The 20,149-nt window shown below is 40.4% G+C and overlaps 1 protein-coding gene across 1 annotated transcript in view; it reads right to left on the bottom strand.

The window, feature by feature from the left end:
• Nucleotides 1-19,894, bottom strand: part of stet (rhomboid serine protease stem cell tumor) — a 553,830-nt gene extending 533,936 nt beyond the window's left edge. Inside the window, exon 1 of the mRNA XM_083110953.1 lies at nt 19,430-19,894. The gene's annotated coding sequence lies outside the window, so the exon portion shown is untranslated. The remainder of the gene's footprint in view (nt 1-19,429) is intronic.
• Between the last annotated feature and the right edge of the window lie 255 nt (nt 19,895-20,149).

The raw sequence follows: 20,149 nt of genomic DNA, 5'->3' as shown, positions 1-20,149 counted from the left end.
AAAAAGCATATGATTCGGTCAAAAGAGATAAATTATATAATATATTAGTAGAGTTTGGAATACCTAAGAAGCTTGTTAGTATGATAAAAATATGCACCAGTGAAACAGAAAGTAAAATTCGTGTGGGTATTAATATGTCTGACAAATTTACAATTCATGATGGGTTAAAACAAGGAGATGCATTATCTCCATTGCTCTTTAAATTTGCCTTAGAAGATGCTGTTAGGAAGGTAAAAGAAACTAAAGAAGGACTAAAATTAAATGGTGTGACTCAGTTGTTAGCATATGCAGATGATGTAGACTTACTGGGGGATGATGTGAATACAATTAAGAATAATGCTAAAATATTTTTCAAAACTGCTAAAGAGATAGGTTTGGAAGTTAACAAAGAGAAAACTAAATATATGCTTACAGGCCGAAACCAAGTATTAGGTAATAATCAAAATCTAATTATTGATAACAACTCGTTTGAACCAGTTTCCAAATTCAAATACTTAGGAGTAAAATTAACAAATGAAAATTATATTAAAGAGGAAATAAAAAGTAGGCTTAATTCAGGAAATGCATGTTACTTCTCTCTTCATAAACTTTTGTCTTCTCGTTTAATATCTAAAAAACTAAAAGTTAAAATATACAAAACAGTAATTTTGCCTGTAGTATTATATGGATGTGAAACTTGGTCCCTTACATTGAAAGAGGAACATAAATTGAGAGTATTTGAAAATAAGATCCTTAGGAAAATCTTTGGACCTAAAAGGGATGAGGGGACAGGTGAATGGAGAAGGTTACATAATTTAGAACTACATAATTTGTATTCATGTCCAGATATTATTAGAATAATTAAATGAAGAAGACTTAGGTGGGCAGGCCATGTGACACGAATGGGAGAGGAAAGAGGAGTTCACAGGATTCTTGTTGGGAAACCTGATGGTAAGAGACCTGTAGGAAGGCCAAGACGAAGATGGAGGGACAACGTTGAGATGGACCTAAAGGAAATCGGTAGGGATGGAAAAGTGTATATAGAACTTGCTCAAGATAGGGAAAGATGGAAGGCCTGTGTTGCTGCAGCCACGAACCTTCGGGTTTAAGAAGGCTAGGGAGTTAGTTAGTTAGTTAGTTAGAACTAATTCTGAGTGGACTAATCGCAAAGTACATAATCAGCTCAGACTATTACTTCTTCATGGTATGTGACGTAAAGTTCCCGCCCAACCGTTTGACGGCGTTAGTGGTTATCGCATCTCCTTTTCCACAGCCTGTAGTACACATCCTCATCTACACATTGTTCTTGATCTGGTGTTTAATATCTGCATACTGCAACACTGTCGTTTTGTCATTTCACGTGACTTCACATTGAAGTGATGCATTCACTTGGCCGGTTGCACGTCATCGCACGCAAAAACTTCAACCGTTACCATGGTTTTGGGCCAGGGCTGGGTCACAGCTAGGTTACCCAAATCGGACTTCTCAGTCAGGGTAAACAGATAACCAGGCCCTGACTGGTCACTGGTGTTGGACTCGGATTTATACCTTTCTTTATGAAATGAAAAGTTTATGAAAATGTTGTCCAATATGTGTCTTATTTATTGTCCTTTATCCACAATTACATCAAAACGTATCCACTGGCAATCGTGGATCGAGTTGACGGATGCAGATCTGGGTACAAATCTGTAACGGGCAACCATTTCAAGATTAATCACGGTTTGATAGTATCGCAAAGAACCTGGCTCGAAAGCATAGTAGGTTTATGAGAAACTAGCCCAAGCATAAGCCGATTCGCCCATTTAAAGTACGGGCAAGGATTATATAATCGATAGTTCCTCACTGTTAGAGTACGTTGTCTTCCCCCGCCAGATGGCTCTGCTTGTACTGGGTATGTATAGTCTGTGGTTTATAAGGCCTTAGAAAAGTGTTCCCACAAGTCAATGGAGAATATGCTCAGTGTCCCATCCTGTAATAGATAATCCTTGGTACGGGATTGACCTGTGATACCAGCAACCGGGTAAGAGGGCCGAAAAATACAGAAATCTGGTCCCTTTTTATACCAAACGGTTGCTGACAAAATACCAAGGAAACTAGGTTGATATTTACACATATCCATGGATCTGCATAATTACATCATGTAATTTAAGCTTTTACAATATAAATTCATTAAAGTTGTAAATTACATACCTTCTTAAAATATTTTTCCAATGCCGAAAAAGATCACAAAACAATTAATTTTTATATCTAAAAAGATTGCAAGTTAATTCGAGAATGTTCGAATTTCGTGCATGGCACAGATAATGATGAATGAAGGTACGCGCAGATGTTGCTCTGCTGCTTTACAAATGGAAGCACGACCAGATTCGACTGGGGCGACACATACAGTGTAAACACTATTTTGAGACACTCTGTAGTTGGTTTGGTTATAATCAGCAATTACAGTGGGGGGGAAGCATTTCTTCATTCCGACACAGGCTCGAATGTGATTGTTGCCTCCATATTCGTCCCTTGGCACACAGGTGAATCACAGACTGGTATTAATTGGTAAGAGGGTGGAGAGAAGAATATTATATCTGTCAGATGCCAACATTGCTCCCAAAGCGATTCGGGCAGCAATTGCATGCTAGGAATCGAGGGGAACGGCGCTGTGACGTCACTCCCTCCCTCTTCTTGCTTTAATTCCAGAGCACCAAATCTGTCACTTCTCTGCCGCACTAAATTTTCTTGGGGGCTCGACACGACCATCCGTGCACAAGTAGAAACAGGGGAACGCATGGATTATTAATGAAAGCCGGCCTTCACTTCCACGCTGCCATTGATAAGTGTTGCAAACTGTGTGGACGGAATAGTCACCAAATTATCGCAGTTTGCTTTTGGACATTGAATGAGCAACCAGAAGCAGCAAATCGGAGCAAGTGAAAGATTCGCTAAACTATAATCAGGGGTAGTATCATTAAAAAAAATACAATAAAAATGCATTTTATTAATGTTGAAAAATTAAAGAAATGTACCTTTAGTTGAACAGTTGTAACCGAGTATCTTAATTTTGAAATGAAAAAGAACTGTTTTATCAGATGGAGGTATGGGGTGGGTCGAAAAATATCGACAAATGGGGCATCTGGAGCAAATGATGATAAATCTCACACATATGTTTTAAGAAGGCCGAGTGATATAAAAAAAGTAAAAAAGTAAAGTGCTCCCCTGTGCATAGTACCACGCCATGAAGGCGTATAGGGGGTGTGGGGGTAACGCCCCACACTTTCTTGATCCGGTCATGAGTGGGGGTGATGTGATCAGCATCACGCCCCTGACCGCCTTTACCCCCCAAGTGATATGTTCTTTTAAAATGTTTTAACACATGTTTTAAACTTGCCAGTCTCTGTGGCGGAGTAGTTAGCAGACCGCGCTACGACACCAGGGGTTCCGCGTTCGAATCACGCCTGGGCATGGGTGTTCTTAGTGAGTGTCCCTTCAGAAATTTAATCATATCGTTATTCATCCTCATCGTCGCGATTAACCAAAAGTTGCAGAAAAGCAGGGTAAATAACAAACTAAATCAAATAAAACATGTTTTAAACTTTCAAAAATGTAAACAACATGCTAATCTTCGGCACCCACAACCTATCCTCAGAAACGAATATTAGTTTTTGTAATTTAAATAAAATTACAAAACACTTGTTTAACACTTGGTGTTTAAAACGTTCGAAACAAGATATCCAACCTACGATTGAATTTACGAAACTCTGAGAATGTTGTCATGTATCAAACAAAAGGTAACAGGTGTACATATACGTATATTAAGAGATTGGACCTATACTTTTACCTACTCTTTCAGTCAAGGGGTCCCGGGGTCGATCCCCCGCAGAGGCACGCTACACAATGGATGGGACTCACTTTAAACTGTAGATTCACTTTCGCTTAGCCCATCTAAGTGTACAGTCGACTTGGGGCCTCCCCGATGGCGCAGTGGTAGCGTCGTCGCCTCGTAATCAAGGGGTCCCGGGTTCTATACCTGGTGGAGGCACATAGTGGTTCGGATCCCACTTTAAACTGTAGGTCCAGTCCCAATTAGTCTTACTGTGCACAAAGTGGACTTAAAACACCAAATCAATCAATGTACAGTCGACTTAAAACAAACTTAAGTTGGCAACATCTTAATATGCACAATACAATTGACAAGCATTTGTTATTAGTATCAAATTTATGCTTTAAGCACTCATTCTCATCGTCGGAATTAGCAAAAGTGGCAGAAAAGCGACGTAAAACAACCTAATTCGATTTAATCAATAACGTTTTCCCACCATACATAGTGGGGAGATTCCGTAGTTGGCAAAACTGCGCCGGTAACGTTCTTGGGCGTGACTCACGCAGTAGCTCTTTTGTTGCAGCCGATCTCCTGTGTCTCGTAAAGAAAACGGCCTCCGTAAGCGAGCCTAGGGAACAAGAGGGGTGGGGGGGGGGGCACGATGCAGCACAGACGAACGTTTTTCCAATGGAGAATGGAGGGGGAAGGCATACAAATGAGATCATTGCACTTCTTAATGGAAATTTCGCGACGTCGCCGTTGGGGGAGGGAGGTGGAATAACGAGAGACAGAAAAATAAAGAAAAGCAGTGGTGAGGGTGGAAATGTTACGAAGGGGCAGATTTACACAGCCAACGTGGAAGCCACAAAGGTATGGATGATATCGAGTTGGCTTGGACGACTGTCTGTCTCGCTTGCAAAGTTGCAATCTCGTTTTCGTATCGATTTATAAACATCCGCCTCGTTCTCGTTTCAATCTCGAAGGATAGGTTGTCTTGTCTGGAGTCTTGAAATATAATTGCTTAGAATTATTAAAGTTCTGCTACTCAGAATCCAATGAAACTAGAATATAGTGGCCATGGAGACCATAGAGAAGCGAATGTCGATGAAAATACGATACATGTTGGGTGCTCACTTATAGCACACATCTGAACCACCTTCTTGCCCAGCCCTCGACTCGTGACGTCACAAAAATTTGCTAAGAGCCCTAAACCATCTTATTTTATATTTGTAATACTTTTCGCCTCGTCTCTATGTTTCTTTCTATTTCCCTTCTCCTGTCTCACTTTTTTATATCTATTCTCTGTCCCTGTCTAGTTTCTTTTTCTTTTTTCCTTTCATTCTCTTTATCTGTGTTTCTTATTTCTCTTCTCCTTCCTTTTGCTCTTTCGGTTCTATATTTCTCTTCGCTTTCCTTTTCTCTTGTCTTTCGTTTATTTATTTACATTCCTTTCTCGCTTATTTCTTTCATTATGTCTCTCTGTGTTTATTTCTCTTCTCCTTCCTTTTGCTTCTTTATTTATTTTTCCCTTTCATTTTCTGTCTCTCTCCCTCTCTCATTCGCTTCTTCATTTCTCATCTCTTTCCGTTTCTCTCTCTGTCTTTTGCTTCTTTATTTATTTTGTTCCCTTTCATTTTCTGGCTCTCCCTCTCTCATTCGCTTCTTCATTTCTCATCTCTTTCCTTTTCTCTCGCTTCTTTCATATCTTCCCACAACACGTAAGCATGACGTCAATGTATCCTTCCTACGTCCACAACCTCGAGCTCTATGGACGCCCAGATGGCGGGAATCTTCTCCACAGCGCCTACCACGCATCACTACGGACGCGAGTAAAACTGCTTCCCTTAATCATTCCTGTAATGGATCTGCCCCCGAAACTCACTCACAACCACGATGAAACACAGAGGGAGCTAAAAACTATACAAGAAAAGAAAGAAGGAATCACTTAAAGAGATAAGAGAAGGGAGGAATTAGGGGGCAGAAAGTCGCGAAGCAATTAGCAAACTTTTCCGCGGATAAGGACACGTTTGAGATTCTGAAATCGGGTCGCTCTCGCAAACACGGAGCGACTCACTCGATAACAAATTCGACCTCTCCTAATTGGAGATCCAAGATTTCATTAAACTCTTCCAGGAATGCAATCGGTAATTACGAAAGGATGCCTTCCCGGATACCAATTTCGTCTTCCCTGAAGATGATGGAACATCAACAACAGACGCCATTACCATCCCGGCATTCAACTTTACAACTCGAAGACGAAACGAAGAAGTAAATATGTTCAGTTGGACCGTACGTTATCTCTGCTATTTGCAAACATGTTTCATTAAGGGCTGAAGCTACGTTTTCAATCAAAGGCGTAGCGAATGGGAGCTAATGAGGCTGCAGCCCCCCTTCCAAAAGCATGAAAGGACATACTGAGAAAAATTCTGGAAAAAGTAAAGTGAAGTGTTCCCCTGTGCTTAGCACCACGCCCTGAAGGCGTATAGGGGGTGTGGGGGTAACGCCCCACACTTTCTTGATCCGGTCGTGAGTGGGGGTGATGTGATCAGCATCACGCCCCTGAAATTCTGGAACGTTTCGTAAAATTTAAAACAATACACGAGTCTACCCTACATTGTTGGCAGTTAAGTAAGATTTACAATTTAAGATTTAATTTACAATTTGCAATTTACAAATTTACAATTTGAACCGCAAATAGTTAACATTTTGCTTGTTAACTTACAAAATCTGGACTTAACCTGTTATTTCCGCGCCCGCATGTGCATTCGTGACGTCGTGTCTGTGTTGGAGCATTTAGTTCGCACACACCGATACATGTTTATATGCAGGGTGGGTAAGAAGTAATTGATTGATTGAATTAGATCACTGTACGCCGCCTTTCTGCTGCTTTTGGCTAATCGCCACGATGAGGACGAGTGAAGATATGATTACATTGATGAAGGAAAAATCCCAAAACCCATGCCAGGAATCGAACCCGGGATCCTTGTCGTCGTAGCGTCCTGTTTTAACCACTCTACCACGGAGGTCGACGAGGTAGGAGAGGACATTTTTAATGCCTACATACTTCTCACCCACCCTGTATATATGACGCCTATAGTGCAGCATTGCGAACAGAATGAACAGAGAACTTTGAGGGGGGCCCCAAATTCACGTAAAGGGATAAATATTACGTATATTTACATATATAAAGCTTTGTTTATGGCAACCTTGCCCCCCCCCCCCAATATTTGAAGATGCCGCCTCAGACTAGAACATATTATTATGGAAAGGAAAAAACAAAGTTAAATACAAATATAAAATATCACTTCCGAATTATAGGTGCACAAGAACAGTCAAACATAACAAAAATGGTACCGTACAGTGGGATACATGAGTATTACCGTGAAAATTGTCCATCACCATGTTCGTGCACTTTATTTGACCCAATAAGAGCTTCAAGAATTAAAAGAAAACTCAAAACAAGCTGTTGACAACTTCTGCACCAGCATACATAGGAATCCATCGCTTAAAAACACACAGGATGTAAGAGAAAAATTAATGAAAATTGTCTGGATAATTTGCACGGTAATACTCATGGATCCCACTGTACAAATGCTTCATGCTATAGGCCTATAATTATTTTTATCTGTAGTCCAGGATTGTCTTGTTTTCTGTGAAATGTCCATTGATTTAGTTTTTACTGACATTTTTGTTATTTAGACGTTGTTTTTCTACCTATTCAGGTAATCGCGACGAAATATATGGAAGAATAAACAGAACGACTATGATGGTACAGTGGAATCCATGAGCATTACCGTGCAAATTGTCAATCATCATGTTCGTTCACGATAGTTGACCCAATAAGAGCTTCAACAATTAAAAGAAAACTCAGAACAAACATTTGACAATTTCTGCACCAGCATATAAAAACCCATCGCTTAAAAACACATTGGATGCAAGAAAAATTAATGAAAACAGTCATGGACAATTTTAACGGTAATACTCATGGATCCCACCCACTGTACTAGGGAACCCAGAATTTTAGTCAGGCAAAATCTCCAGTCACACACTAGCTTCACCCCGAAAGCACTTCCAACCATGTCCGCCAATGTATCTTCCAGAAACTACTGAACAAAATGTCAGACATTTTTGCGCGCCATAGAATAATCGTTTTGCTAGAGTGTGCAATTCTCCGTTCGAGAATTGTCTGCTTTAAAAATCCATAATTTATTCCGTACAATTTACATGCTATCCTCTAGCCACGATAAAGCAGAGAATAAACTGCCTGCCAGAGGAAAGCACAACATAAATTCTGAAGCGGGTAGTCTTCTCTCGCTGCATAACGTCGCTGGCCAAGAAACAAAACAAAAGACGAACGGAATGCGATGCAGTTGATTCGCACTTGATAATTTGAAATGCGAAAGAATTGGGTGCTTAGTCTGTGACATCATTTTGTGCAGTGACTCGTCCTGAGAGAGTTGAAGTGGAGGTGGGGGTTGGAGGGACGTATATGATTAACTTCCTGGGAGAATTGCTAACCATCTGCAATGGCCTCGGAATGCAAATCAACCTTCTTCATTGTTAGGAATTAAATGCCTTCGATGCAAGATTGCCAGTGCTCGATGAAATGTCCTGGGGCGAGGGGAAAGGATAGGGGTCATCAGAACCTTCAAATAGGGGAGAGTGCCACGCGGGGGGGGGGGGGGGGCAAACCGGACCATCCTCCCTTATTTCTGATTACATAACAGTGGCTATTTGAGTTTATTTTCGAGTCCACTTTTTGCATAGAAAGGTTAATCGGGACTGGAACAATAGTTTAAAGTGGGATCCGAACTACCGGGTGTGTGGTTGGCTGTTTCAATAACAGTCGGATTTTTTGTTAAGAATTGATTGGGAGTTACTGCTGCATAATGTAATAAGTATATTGCAAATAGGTATATAACGGTCAAATATTGAGTGACAAGTAATTAATCTAATTGCCCGTTAGTAGGAATTAATTGCAATTGGTAATATTAATATCCGTCGCGAATACAGGTGTCTAGCGAACTGTCTTAGCCAGCACTAGCTTGCTCAACCACCGTTTTCGACCGAATTCGGATTTACATGCATTCTTATGGGAATAACAAGAAAAATGCAACTTCTAAACCAATGGACCGAATTGGATGAGATTTCAACCAGCGGAAGAACACACCATGAAAGTACTGATTCCAAGATTTGAGCCTAATCAGAACAGAAATACGGGAGTTATGATTTATTAAAGATTCATCGCTGGATTGAATAGAAGACGGAACCCTACTGAGTTGGCCTCTCGGAACGTGTCGAATACAAAAGAGGAAGAGTTATCCTAATCTCTGCACGAGGGGCTGCTACCAGAGGTTAAGGACCGGAGTGAGCGTTGACCAGGATAGGAGGACAACGGTCAAAGCACCAGAAACAATAAACAAGCACCTGATCATAGAGGGTAGCGCGTCACCACGTTCAAATCTGGAATAAAAGGGATGATTTGGAATAGCGAGACACAGTTTTGCCTAAAATCGCCACCGGAGTGTGAGCTACGCGCGACCTAGCTGCGAGCTACAATCAGACCCGAGGTCTGGATTTGTTTTCCTCGAGTGAGTGTTTTAGAGCCATGGAGTAGAGCAAAGTAGAACAAGGGGGTCGTTCTCCCCCTCGCCGTCAACGCATCCGTGCGCATACGTGTGGTTATGTGAGAATAACGCCTGACACGTCCACCTGTGTCATTCGTCCGAAACAACGTCCTAAGTAGTAAAAGTTAATAACATTTGATATCCATGTGAAACCGCGAATGGCTCATCGCGTATGTTCGTCTCATCGCCCAAGTCACGTATCTGTACTTACGAGTGACCGCGAAGAACTGACCTATTATTGCGCAAGTTGTCGTATGGAGTCGACAGTGTACGTGTACCGTCCTGGACGTCCCTGCGAAGTGAACGAGTGAAGCCAGGATCCGATGATGCCAGATGGAGCTGCCGACTGATCCACTTTCGCCAACCAGGATAACCGCGAAGTGCAACCCTGGAGTGCGGATGTCTTCCAGAACTGTAGGACCACTTTCACCCAACCCAGGTCAGAGGGAATGCAGCGAAGGTAAGATCCAACCATGTGCGTGTGTGAGAAAGATGACGACTATCTACCGCGAATCTGCGTAAATCAAATCATTGCATAACTTAAATCAGTGCTATGGCATCCCTAGGCATCGGTATTCCGGCGGACAGTCAATGTTTAAGATGAGAGTTTATGTTAACAGCAAACAATAGTTCATTGAATATATTTATACCTTCAGAAAAGATAGAAGGGGTTCGCACAAGGAACAAATATTCACTTTATACTTAAAATCCTAAACGATAAATTGTAAAAGGCAATGTAGCCAAGACATAGCAAGAGCATGGTCAAAGTAGTAAATAATCTAACCTTTGTATTTGTCATATTGTCGCAATATGCCATAGAATGAGAGAATGAATGTGAGATCGAGTGAAAGAGGGCAAGATGTAATGTGTATTTATCTGTGCTTTAATATATGTGTATATTCAGAAACACCGTAGTATTATGTAACGTCATTTCAGGTATTTAAAATCAAATCCTCCTAGGTTTTTTCTCGGTAACTCCGACCGTTAGGCACTTATCCTGACCGTATTATAATTCATGTAATGTTTAATTCGCCCAGCAGGTGAGGCGAGCGATTCTTCGTTGTTGCGTTGCTAAGCTCAGTTCAGTTGAGTTAATTGAGTTAGTTAGTTATTAAATTAGCAGCCCGTACCAGGTATTAAATAGTAACTATAAACTTGTTCTTTGACAGTAACACTAGGCTATTATTTCGTCATCGAAACCGTATTTATACATAAAAAAGTCTCATTTTTTATTGGAGACAGGTGGAAACTGGAAAGTAGGATTGAATGATTGAATTGTTGTTTTAAGTCCACTTTATGCCCAGAAAGGCTAATCGGGACTGGACCTACAGTTTAAAGTAGGATCCGAACCACTGTGCCATGTGCCTCTACCGGGAATCGAACCCGGGACCCTTTGATTACAAGGCGATGACAATACCACTACGCCATTGAGGAGGCCCTGGAAAGTAGAACAAGACAGTTGACGGGGGTAGCAGGGTGGACAATTGGGGGGGGGTGCCAAATACCCACCTCGCCCAGCACCCCTGGTGCCTGGATTGTCTCCTCCCCATTACTGAATATCCATGACAACAGAAGTAATATAAAAATTCTGTAGAGACAACAATGAGATGGTGATTGTTCGGTAAAATATAACTGTGAGAAAATGAGTAATTTATTACGCAGTTATTAATAGATTAGTAACTTAACTTCAGCAAGAGACGAGTTGTAACTTGCATCATTTCCAAGAATACAGCGAACAAGGATGTGCAGGGAAGTAATTGTACCGTTAGCGATTCCAGTGAAGCATATAAAATCACCAGATGCACACAAGCCTTTTTTTTCTTTTTACGTTTATCTTCTGACACCGCAAAACCGTTAGTTTCCTGTTACACAGCGTTCTTCACTCGCCTCCAAACGCCCTTGACAGGACAATGGATCACAAATATCCAGCACCATTTACAATGGACGGCGGAACCTGAAGGTTCGATGTAATAGAACAAAAGTTCTTGTATATTTAAATTCTGGTATTATCAGCAGTATTTTAGTGCAGCTCGCGGAATTCAGAAATATATAAATTAAGAAAACGTAGAGGAATGGGAGTGGTGAATTTCAGATTATACTATTTTGTGTATGTTAACTGAAGTGTAGCCATTCATGAAAAAAGCAGAAGCCTATATTAGAAATTATTTGTAGTTATAATCAAAGTTCAGGGAAATCAAAGAAACACATTATAAGTTGCTTTACTTTGATTTCAAGAATATCTGTGGCTAAAAATGACAATTCAGTAGGGCAAATCGTATAACACATTGTTACAATATTGCTGTTGTTCAATCAAGGGGCACATGCGATGGCATCTGAATATTAGGACATTCACGGATTATTATGGATTGTAAAGTCGAGGGAATTTACGTCGAGCGAAGAAATCAAAATATTAATTAATTTTAATGTAGAGTATTGTAATGAATTGCAGGCCCCCGTGGCGGAGTGGTTAGCACATCGCGCTACGACACCAGGGGTCCCGGGTTCGAATCCTGGCCTGGGCATGGACGTTTGCGAGTGTCCACTCATCAATTTCATCATATCATAAACTCATCCCCATCTTCGCAAATTAGCCAAAAGTGGCACAAGAAGCTAAGTAAAATAAAGCAAATCAATCAATCAATATTGTAATGAATTTGGTAAAATTACTGGCTGTGAGAAATTAAAATATAGATTTGTTTTTCTTGGGTACCAGAAAGACGTAATAAAAGCAACGTGAGAGAATTTGCGAATATTCACAAATTCACTTTTATGACTCAGAAAAGATCAGGCAAAAGTCGATATCATTGCTGAATCCAGCACAGAGGTTGTAAATAAGTATGTCGGGAAAACAAAGAGAAGTCGATAATGCTGAAACAAGTCACAGGCATGTATTGCAAGACCGTCAACGATGTAGGGAATAGTTGGGGCTGTATAGCGGGATCCATAAGTATTACCGTGCAAATTGTCAATCACCATGCTCGTGCACTTCATTTGACCCAATAAGAGCTTCAAGAATTAAAAGAAAACTCAAAACGAACTGTTGACAACTTCTGCACCAGCATACATAAAAATCCATCGCTTAAAAGAACAAGATAAAAATTAATGAAAATAGTCATGGACAATTTGCAAGGTAATAGTCGTGGATCCCACTTGCTCTCACATTCTTAGAACCATGTATGACATTTCATGTCATACGCCATACTTAACGTATTTCGATGACATACGGCAAAATACAAATTCTCTTAGTGTTTATTTTACACGCCCCAGAATATACTCAACTGTGCGACACCGATAAAAACCTTTTCTTTCATAATACAACTTCCGCTGAAATGTTAACAAGATTGTGCATCAGATAAGAACGAGGGAAAAAGATTTTCCACCAAGGCACTCACGAAATGTAGTGTCTGATCTGATGTAATCTTGTAGCCACCCTACCGTAGAACAAGCAGCGTTGCCAAGTCGTGTTAGGAGATTAATGCCAACACCGAGTTGGGTAATTCCTGACGCAAATATCTTTGTTCGGTTGCTTCAAAATGTCAACGTGGAGCAATAACGTACACGTGCTGGCACTGGCAGGCATGAATTTGTGGTTATTAAAGAAAGTTAGTAGCTGTGAGGGGGGAAAAGAGACAAAAAAACAGGCGGAAGAATAAACACGTGGTTACACAATCACCCTCCTCGTTTCCCCCCACAGCCTTTAAGCACGTAACCTCTTCCAGCCTCACGTCACGGAGCTTAGGGGAAACAAGAAACCGCAAATGAATGCCGAGATTTGACGTGGGGTATAAACTGGAACGCAGGCGCCAAGCCGAGGGTGAAGAAAATAAACGAATACGAACCAGTAAGAGGCGTTCACAGGATGTGATTTTATCCAATCTCCCATGGGAAAGTTTGTAACATTTTTTCAAGGGCGGTAGAACTGCACTATTGTCGCCATTCATGTTCATCTTCGAGAACAGAAGATTATAAATATTAGTTATTTACATTTCAAGTACATATACTAAAACGAAATTCTGTGGAACAAGAACCCTTTGAGTTTCAAGACCTCCCAAGCGACACACCGCCGCGGTTTTCTGGCTTTCAAGACATAAAACTGCTACCACTGATTCCGAGTAGCTGGTCTGGTGCGGGGCACACCCAATAAACGCCAAAACTAAATCCCAAGAGCTCTAAACCTGGCCCTCCTAACGAATCACATATGCATTGTTAGATCTTAAGCGGAATTGTAAGTTAGGAATTGACCACTTGTCCTCACTATGCTGGGTCTACCCTCGATTATTGAGCTTACTGCATAATACACAAATATCTTATCTACGTAATATATTTTCTGAGGGTGCGTGCCCCTCTTCAATTCGTGCACCGTTCCCATGCTATTTCCACTCACTTATTGGTGTAGCGGTTACAGCACACAACAGCTATGCACTTACAAACGCTCCAGTGGAAACTGAATTCTTATTATGGGGAAGACATGGAGGAAAGGGGGGAGGGATAAAAAATTTATTTTAAGTGATTATTCACGAATATATGTATCGACTTGATAAATTTCTTACTCATTTGAAACCACAAAGATGAGCTGAACGGTAAAAAGTTAATCGTTTCTCATATTTATGCCCCGCAACTGATCCTAATTTGACAGCAGTTACCCGACAGGAACCTGCTCTTACAGACAAACGCCTCAAGACAACAATCAAATCTTCATTGGTACTTATTCACCAAAACTTCTACTTGTGAAATTCGATCGTAAAAGGAACTTTGGACAATGTACAGTGGCTCGGATCCCACTTGAAAGAAACTGCAGGTCAGTCTCGATTACCCTGTATGGACTTTAAAGAAACTGGAAGATTCAAACTTTTCCGAAAGTTCTAAAGTTAATATAGAGCTGTGCATGATAATGTATTTTTGAAATTATATCACCGCATATGAATACAAGTAAATGAATTCATGACATCAACCCATACAATTTTACCATTATGATGATAATTGGACAAATTCAACCATAAATTGTACAGTGGGATCCACGAGTACCGTGCAAATTGTCCATGACTGTTTTCATTAATTTTTCTTCCATCCTCTGTGTTTTTAAGCGATGGATTTTTATGTATGCTGGTGCAGAAGTTGTCAACAGCTTGTTTTGAGTTTTCTTTTAATTGTTGAAGCTCTTATTGGGTCAAATAAAGTGCACGAACATAGTGATGCACAATTTGCACGGTAAAACTCATGGATCCCACTGTACATATGAAGAAAAACTCTGCTAACATCGGCACTAGAATATGAATAATGTGGAAATCCAGTCAGTGGCATATTTTAGTTCGTGTATTCCAGCGCCGCCTAGTACATATTTCGTATTTTAGTTATTAATACCGCTTTTCCAACAGTTAAATTAATAGCGATAACGATGATAAATTGTGATTAGCTGCAAATACTTTGGTAACGGCAAGGAAACACGAACAACAACTGTATTCCACGCACGTTATTGCTTGTCCACAGCTCAAACATGTACGCATACTGCGCTGTTAATTCCATAGATTGAATGTGCAACTGCGTCATGCTCAATTGTTGAAAGAAAGAACATACAAATTGAAATTACCGAGCATTTGTGCTGCTCGATGATATTCAGAGCTTTGTGGTCTAACCAGCAATAAATAACCAAACACTGCCTTCTTATAAACAGGCCGATCCCCGGTGGAGGCACATTAATTCAGATCTCAATTTAAACTGCCCGACCCTGTGGCCGAGTGGTTAGCACATCGCGCTGCGACGCCAAGGGTCCCGGGTTCGAATCCCGGTCGGGCTTGGTTGTTTGTGGATGTCCATTCATCAATTTCATAATTCCATCACTCATCCCCATCTTCGCAAATTAGCCTAGAGGCACAAAACGCGAAGTAAAATAAATTAAATCAATCAAATCAATCAATCAATCAATTTAAACTGCATGTCGTATGTCTAGTCCCAATTCGCCTATCTGTAAAGTATATTTGAAACAAATACTTAAAGAAAAGAAGTATTGTTTCTTACAAAAGTAAAAACGTCAATTACCTTTAAAGTACTTTTTTTTATGTACAGTACAGTAGGATCTAACAGTATTACCGAAAAAATTGTCCATCACCATGTTCGTGCACTTTATTTGACCCGATCATTGAAACAAAACTCAAAACAAGCTGTTGACAACTTCTGCACCAGCATACATAAGAATCCATCGCTTAAAAACACATAGGATGCAAGGGGAAAATTAATGAAAATAGTCATGGACAATTTGCATGGATCCCACTGTACGTGTGCAATACAATATATTCTGGATTATCCAAAACGGAGGGTCCTATACCCTCTGGTTAACCTTACTCATTAGCATATACCTTCTGATGCATTGTGTCACGTTACAAGGAGCAATGAATGAATAAAGTTTGCGGAACTTAGTAATAGATGGCAGCACGAGGCTTAAGAAGTTCGAGTTAATAGGATGTGTCAAATTGATAAAAATAATATGAAATAAGATGGGAAAGGCAGTGAATAAAATTATTTAACACAGAGAAGAATGACTGAAGAAAATAATGTGTATATATGTATTGATACTGTAACATGGATCTAAATTCACGTAAGTAATAAACTAAAGAATTACATCAAGTTTACAGACGAGGACAACTTGTCAATCTTGACGAAGTTAACAGACGAGTAAAACTTCGTCAATCTTGGCTCTTAGAAGCTTGCCCCTCTATCGAGTGGGTATGAATACACGATGCACGTTGTCATTTTATCGTCATCATTTGACTGCTACAATAATTTTGTAAAAATGTGTAGTTAATTTTAACATAACCTTTTCTACTTTGGTTGAAATCTACGCATTAATATAATATCTATCTTTCGATATCAAGACCAATATACAGTGAGTCACATAATTATTCGGACACAGTAAATTTCTAACGTTTAAGAGCGGGAAGGGAGTGAAATCTGTGTACAGCGTTGAAGTTGATTTTCGTTTAAAAAATGTCATGTTTAGCACTAAATTGGACGATAAAAAGTTAAAAAAAGAACATCAGCAACAATATAACGAAGGATGAATCCCTACCGTTGCAAAAATAGTGCCACAAAATTATTCGGACACATAGTAAATGTTAACGTAAGTTTGCGATACAGTGACAATTTCGATTTACGGATTGATTGATGTATGTACAGACTCTGTTCATATATATTTACTCTGGTTTCCTGTAGGTTTCTATAGCAATTACGACCGCGTTTTGTTTAACAAAGTTGTGATATAAGAACATTTTCTATGTAGAAATGGGGCGAAGAAGAAAGGAAAGTTCATTTGAACAATGTCAGTTAGTGATATGGCACCACGCTAAGGGTAAAACTTACAGTGCAATTGCCTCAATGTTGAAAATGAAAAAAAGTACAGTTGCAGATATTATTAAGCGATTTAAAGATGAAGACAGGATCGAGTCCCACGGTCATACAGGGAGACTAATATTTTTTTCCCCCAGAGAAGAGACAGTAATCGTGAGGAAAATTTAAAAAAAAAAACAAAGATGAGTGCTCCAATGGTGTGTGCTGAGGTAGCTGAGGAGTGTGGAAAGCATAGTCATCCTGAAATTATACGAAGAGTGCTCAGAAGGGCAAACTATCATGGCCGTGTAGCCAGGAGAAAGCCATTTGTAAGTAAGCCAAACAGGACAGAAAGACTGGTGTTCGCAAAGGAACACTTAGGAAAGGTTCAGACATGGTGGAATCGGGTAATTTTCACTGACGAGAGTAAATTCAATATTTGTGAGTCAGATGGGAGGGTAACAGTGTGGCGTAAACCAAAGGAGGAGCTCCGAGGGAAAAATTTGCAAGCAACAGTGAAGCACGGGGGTTGTCACGTAATAGTTTGGGGCTGCATGTCGGCCCAAGGCGTTGGTAAATTGGCTTTCATCGAACAGACAATGGACAGGTACCGTTACCTTGACATTCTGAAGTCAAATCTAAAGACTAGTGCTGAAATGATGGGCATTCTTTGTAACTTTATGTTTTATCAAGATAATGACCCGAAGCACATTTCCCGCGTAGTACAAGAATGGTTATTGTACAACTGCTCAAAAGTGCTCCATCCTCCACCGCAGTCTCCAGACTTGGACGTCATTGAGCACCTCTGGTGTAAGTTGGATTGATTGATTGATTGAGTTGGTGTTTTAAGTCCACTTTATGCACAGTAAGGCTAATCGGGACTGGACCTACAGTTTAAAGTGGGATCCGAACCACTTGTGCCTCCACCGGGTATCGAACCCGGGACCCCTTGATTACAAGGCGACGACGCTACCACTGCGCCATAGGGGAGGCCCTGGTGTAAGTTGGAAAAAGAAGTGAGGAAAACACCTATAACCTCGAAGGCAGACCTCAAGGAGAGACTTTAACATGAATGGGCCAACATATCGCCAGTGTACACCAGAAAATTGGTAGAAAGTATGCCAAGTCGTTTATCCGAGGTGTTAAAAATGAAAGGGATGCCTACCAGATAGTCTACTGACATTTCTGTTCGTTGCTTTTCAAGTATGTTTTCCTGTTTCTCCTTCCATGTGTCCGAATAATTTTGTTTAACCCACAGAAAATGTTTGTTTTGTTTAATGAAAATATTTTAGTAATATATTAAACATAATTGAAGATAATTAACTGTGTGCTCATATTGTGTTTTGTTTGTTAAATAAATATTAAACATTTATCATCGTATTATATCACGACTACGTCAGTAAATATTCAGAAATCTTATCTGTCCGAATAATTATGTGACTCACCGTAGATCTTTGACTTAGCTTGAAATGTCGGGAGTATCGGGTAAGTTGAGATTTCGAAATAACGAGTTAGCCTATGCGAAAGTCTCGACAACGTTCTTGTTTCCTTTTACTGTAAATAACTGGGGGCGGAATATATAGGTTCTTATCGTTAAATGTAAGTGAGGTCTGTTATATATCGGTTATAAAAACGGAGAACGAATAAGAGAATTGTTGCTTTTTTGTTATTTTTTCTCTTTTAAGCGTTTTTACAAGTTGTTCATATTTAGCGTAATTAGCAGTATACAAACTGATAATTCACAAAAGCAATAGCAACAAGAAAATACAATACAATAACATGTTGTACTGTAGACTTTATGTTTAAATGTAATAATTCAAATACAAGTTTCATAATTTTGTTTCTAAAATGTCTTCTCTATTGTAATATGCATCTTTTAGGCCAATTAGGGGGTAAATCATCATTGTTAGTATTGATTGATTGATTAAATTTATTTACTTCGCTTTTCTGCCAATTTTCGCTAACCACGAAGATGACGATAAGTCATTATATGATAAAATTGATGAAGGTTCACTCATCATGCCGGGATTCGAGCTCTGGACCCCTGGCATCGTAGCGCGCTGTGCTAACCACTCTGCCACGGAGGCCGATTATTAGTATTGTAACAGGAATTACTTTTTTTGGTAAAGTTAATTGATTTCAAACATTTTAAAGGAAACAATCCAAAGTTAATGATCTTCTGTTAATGTTTTACGAAACTTAGTATATATCCACTGAAAATTTTCAGACTACATTCCTGCCCTGCCCAATACTATAAATTAATTAATTTCACTTAATGATGATTTTACTGTATTAAAAAAAGTCACAATATCCGCAGTGTTGAGTAGTATGTTAGCGATCTTGCTACCGAAAGTCGCGGATTCGAGTCGTGGTTTGGGCATTTTTTTCGTAAGTGTCCCTTCAATCTCATCCTCATCGTCACGATTGACCGAAAGTGGCAGAAAGAGTAGCGCGAAAGAAACATAATACAAGTACGAATGGCCTCCCCGATGGCGTAGTGGTAACGATGTCGTCTTGTATTCAGGGGGTCCCGGGTTCGAGGTACATAATGATTCGTAACGCATTTTAAACTGTGGGTCCAGTGTCAATTAGACTAAATGTGTTTAACAAACTCTGACCAATGCGAATGGCTTAGGACTGCGAGTGTACTGATGACATGAGACAAAACAGATCAAATTGGTCATGTAGCACTTACCTTGGTTAACGTGAAGCAGGTCGTGTTGCCAAATGAAGAAGTGCCATACAGCAGACTAGTCCCTTTTTACGTAACAGGAACACACCAACAGGCGGCACGTCAACTCTCTCGAATACACCGGTATGTCCGAACAGGCACTGCTCACCAAAAGGTCAACGCCTCGAAACACGGGAGAGAAACAAATGACTGTGCAGCTGGAAAAGTTGGTCGCCTCAAAACAAAACACTTCCGCACACACGAACTCTCAACATTCGAGCACTGTTCCTGCAATGGGGTTCCCTTCCTCTACCCAGCTTAGTCACTCTCTCACTGATTCATCTTCGGCAGCGAGCAAAACTGGTTACCATGACAACGGCATCCTTGGTAACCCTGACATTGGCGTTTACCCTCCGCCTGCTGCTACCCCCTTCGTTTCAAGGGATGCTGCAACTCCCCTCCCTCCGTTAGTTCCAGCGTATTGACCCCTTCCTCTATCACGATCCACAACTGCAGGGTGTGCGCACTTCCGCCGTGTTTTTAAAGGGACACGATGCAAAGCGATGGTTTTTTTAAAAGGTTGTAGTACCTGTTTCGGCCGCGGCGAGGCGCTACCGTCGTTCCCTTTTCACGTGATCACGTCCTTCTCGTCAGCACGCAACGCGCAGACTGACTGCGGTCGTTACGTACTGCACTTCCTTCTGTTGATGTCAGTGTTGCAAACGGGCTGTATCAGAATGTTAC

The sequence above is a fragment of the Lepisma saccharinum genome, chromosome 24 (genome assembly GCF_977018435.1).
Source record: "Lepisma saccharinum chromosome 24, izLepSacc3.1, whole genome shotgun sequence".
In the NCBI taxonomy this organism is placed as follows: Eukaryota; Metazoa; Arthropoda; class Insecta; order Zygentoma; family Lepismatidae; genus Lepisma; species Lepisma saccharinum.
This window is presented reverse-complemented; position numbering and strand designations above follow the sequence as displayed.